Source organism: Lygodium microphyllum, chromosome 9 (genome assembly GCF_053477565.2).
Source record: "Lygodium microphyllum isolate KBCC chromosome 9, Lygodium_microphyllum_v1.1.10, whole genome shotgun sequence".
In the NCBI taxonomy this organism is placed as follows: Eukaryota; Viridiplantae; Streptophyta; class Polypodiopsida; order Schizaeales; family Lygodiaceae; genus Lygodium; species Lygodium microphyllum.
In genome coordinates this window covers 115,341,598-115,346,036 of record NC_141143.1, presented here as the reverse complement: position 1 = coordinate 115,346,036, position 4,439 = coordinate 115,341,598, and the positions used below count along the sequence as shown (strand labels likewise).

Sequence of the window (4,439 nt, the reverse complement as noted above, 5' to 3'; positions counted from 1 at the left end):
ATGATTTCAGTATACATTCTTTTTGTTTGCAAACGCTTTGTATGCAGCAGTGCAGAAACTATTTTGTATGGCTCTCATACAGCACACAGTGCTATATGTGGCAGGGCAGCTTGCCCTGCCACAAATTTTTTTTTTCTTTGTTACCGTCGCTATTTGCGTCGCAAATTTACTGCATGCGTCGCTATTGTCGCCGCTATCAACGTCGCAAATTCTCTGCAAGCGTCACTATATGCGTCGCTATTTACGTCGCAAATGCGACGCATATAGCGATGCATATAGCGACGATTCTATGGCGTCGTCAATAACGACACTTTTTGCGACGACGGGGGCAAATTTTGTTGTTTGTATTTTCGTCGCTTTAAACGTCGCTATAAGGTCCATATCTTGTAGTGTACACTCCTTGCAATTGTCATTGTGTGCGTAGACACTAAAAATATTCAATGAATCACAAAAAGTTTGTTATGAAAACAACACACTTTGCATTGAAATCTATTACTAGAATGGCATTTATGCATTTGAGCATTCCTAAACAAGTATTGATATCTTTCATTCTTCCTTTGCCAAATGTAGCCTTCCCATGATGAATAGCTTTCTTTACAATCCATTCTGTTCTTGAGTTAAGAAATTATATAGTTTATGGATAACTCATGCAATTAAGGACAATGGCTTGTCCTTGCCACATCACTAAATCCTACAATCCATCACTAAAAAAGCTCCAAAAGTAAAGCCACTAAATCATAGCACTATGCCCAAAAATTTTAGTTATACCTAATTTTTGCTATCTATCAACCTCATTGCATGTAGGCAATGAGTCATGCTACATTGCTTGCATAATCTATGAAAGTGAAAAACTTTATGCTTCGTAAAGTTAAGTCCATAATAAAAAAGGAGTGTGGTTAGAACCTTAAATTGGGCCGGGGGGGGGGGGGGGGGGGGGGGCGGGGGGGTGCTTGGGGCGGTGAGGAGTCTAGAGCTATGCTCCTCAAAATTCCTTAGGTTAGAACTAACCTTTGACATGGCTCACAAACCGCAATGCTAACATACATTATAAATCATGTATTGTAATATAAAATGCATTGAATGGCTCATCTAAAACTAGACGATGTGGGCTAAGGCACACATGTTTGAAGCTAAATGATCTACAGCTAAGGTGAAATCTGCAAGCCTTACTTGTTAGCACTACAAATGTGTAAAGGGTTATTGCTTCTTTTCATCATGTGATTATGAGTGATTAGAGGTGGCCATAGGTCACAATGGCATTGGATGAGTGAGAGAAAGGAGAACTCATTGACAACGATGGTTTCTATTAAAACAATGACTCTCTTCCCCCAGGATGCAATAATCAACATAATGCTGATTGAAAATAATTAAAAATGTATTTTTAAATTTCATGTGCTAACAAAAAATGTTGACGAAGTTGAACACTAGGGAGTATGGCATGCCCAATAATAAGTTGCAGACATTCTCTCTTGTAAGGGCTCTATATAACACAAATAATAAGATGCGTCAAAGTATTCTTAGCTCTTCTTTAGGCCCCAAATGTAGTGTGACAATGGGACTATATATTTAACTAAAATAAAATACAATGAAAAGAGAAATACTTTTTGAGTTGCATTTTGGTTGGAATGGGCCAGCTTTATTAGACTACCATGCCAAACTTCCACTTTTGTGCGACGGCTTTGGGTTCTCTTTGAGAGGTTGGCAAAATTCTTGTGATGTTGAACTGCTCAAGTCATCCTTGAGAGTGCATGCTTGTTGCTGAGATAGTGGCGCCGATATCTAGCCCACATCTTGTGAACACTCTGGCTGAAGTCCACATGGATACGTCTGACGTCGTCTATGCGAGCATTGTCCATCTTGAAGTAAGCAGCCTCACAGACCTCTTTGGTCTCGAACTCTACAAATCCATAACACAGGCTCTGACGATCCTTAATGATGTCCACCGATAAGACAGTGCCGAACCGTGAGAAGATGATGTTCAAATCATCCTCCTGTGTAACAGGATTGAGCTTGCAAACAAATAGCACATTCTCCGGCGGCTTCAGCTCTGCTTCGGGAATGTCCCCAATCATTTCAAGGACAACAGCTCGTGTATGAGCCGCTCGACGCTGTTGTTGATCGGTGCTTGCTTGATCCTCGGTATCTGCAGCATCAATACAATTGTTCAAGCTGGGGATGTCAATCGAGCGAGCTACATCTTCAAGAACATCAATAATCGGTACTTGAGGACGTTGCAGGGTGATGTAGAATTGGGAAGCATGGAGGTAGTTGCAGGGGCCGGCGCCTGCTGCAGCTGTTGCCATGGCCACAGTGCCGAGGCAATCATGCTTGAGACATGAGCTCTTGTAATTAGGGCGAGCAAGCTCGTCGCAGAAAGACCTGTACTGTCCGACACAATCATCGTCATGAGGAGCACGAGTGCCTTGCGACGAGTAGATGCGGAGAAGCTTGTATAAGGAGTCACCCCCGAGGCCTGTACCTGTGGGGCTGCCTGTCTGCACGATGAAGTCCTTATGGATGGCATGAAACAGGCAGTTGTTGTAGTAACCCAGCTTGCAGAGCTTGAGGAAGTTGAAAGTGGTGAGGGGACATTCCGCTGCGTACAGATCGATGACCAGTTTGCCGTAGCTGGTGGAGACAAATACAGCCATGCTTGGAAGACGCGGTCTCGCGCGCTGTCGCCGTCTTTGATTACACTCTGGTGCTCTCGTCTTCTTCTTTGTAGTCGTCGTCTTCGTCTTCCAATCTCAGGCGTTTTACGGTCGCGAGCGAGCGCGAGAGTCCATGTCGTTCTTGTCTAAAGAGAGAGAGAGAGAGAGAGAGATTAATCTTTTTTAAAAGAAAGCCTGAATTATATTACAAGAGTAAAGAAAAACGTTTATATATAGATGTTAAGGAGTTTTGTAATTGCTTTAGTACATGGAAGCATCCTGATTAGTTGTGAACAGTTACAAATCTTTTCAAAAAAGGCATTTCTTTTTCTCCTAGTTGAACTTAATGTTTCTTCATCTCTATTAGTATATTTGCAATATCTTCAGCTTTGGAAGCAAGCTGATATTCTTCATGGAGCTTTTGCATCTTGGCCATATCTTTCTCAGCCTGCATTAAAAATTTAGATTTAAAGACATATAGAGGTTCCAAAGTCGTATTTTCAAAAATCTTTTTATTTTTGCTGGTCCAAATATTCCATAGGTAAAAACCCCTCAACCAGTCCCACATCATTGGGGAAAGGCCATATATTTCCCCCCACAATAATCTCCTTCCAAGTTATCGTAGATGGATGGTATGGCATGAACGTAACCTTAAAGAAGCAAAAAAATTAGTATCATGGGGACAGCTATTTAAAAAGTGGGGAATAGATTCTATTAGTTGGTTGCATCTAGGGCCACTACAAGATATAGACCTTATAGCGACGTTTAAAGCGATGAAAATACAAATAACAAAATCTGCCCCCGTCGTCGCAAAAAGCGTCGTTATTGACGACGCCATAGAATCGTCGCTATATGCATCGCTATATGCGTCGCTATATACGTCGCAAATGCGACGCATATAGCGACGGTTACAGAGAATTTGCGACGCTTATAGCGACGACAATAGCGACGCGTGCAGTAAATTTGCGACGCAAATAGCGACGGTAACAAAGAAAAAAAAAATTGTGGCCTGTGTGCTGTATGAGAGCCATACAAAATAGTTTCTGCACTGCTGCATACAAAGCGTTTGCAAACAAAAAGAATGTGTACTGAAATCATAAAACTGATAGATGAAATAAATACATGATATCGCATAAAATGCGATTGGTACAATCATAAAACAATATCACTAATACATAGAAAATGTCTACATAGATCGGGCGACTAAAAACTAAAGGTATGTGAGCTCTAAGGATCCAAGGGCGAGCTACAAATCCTCGTCCCCTGAAAGCTCTTCCCGCTGCAAAGGAGCATCAAACGGATTCTGCAGAAAAAGAAACAACATATCAATCCACCATACAATAATGCATTCAAATATCTCATGGTAACTACGGACAAGAAAGATGAGTGACTTACTGGGCCGCCGCGTCTATACAATTGGTCGATCAATGATCTGAGACCGTGCCTCTCTGCATATCGAGTCTCAAGGCCTTGCGGATCGCGATTTATAATGGAGTGCTGCAAAGAAAACAAAATGCTAACTGTTAGAAATACGATTATCAGTACAAAGAATATCTCAAAAAAACAAATAAGCAAAACAAAAGAGAAACTTACAAAGTCCTCCAAATATGTCATGTGGCCGCCACTCCCAAGATGATGTACCGATCCGGCCTCGATTCGTGCTCTCGCCGCCTCTCGTTGCTGACTCCAACGTCCTGGCGAATTTGTAGCCTCCTCCCTCAGTCGGTGCCAGTCGTCTACATCTAACCACTTGGGCTTTGGAGCCCCACTCTTGATTGCCTTGCGTGC

At 42.1% G+C, this 4,439-nt stretch overlaps 1 pseudogene; it reads right to left on the bottom strand.

The window, feature by feature from the left end:
• Window positions 1-1,727: 1,727 nt before the first annotated feature.
• On the bottom strand, window positions 1,728-2,651 carry LOC148031454 (peptidyl-prolyl cis-trans isomerase CYP59 pseudogene; annotated as a pseudogene).
• Window positions 2,652-4,439: the final 1,788 nt, after the last annotated feature.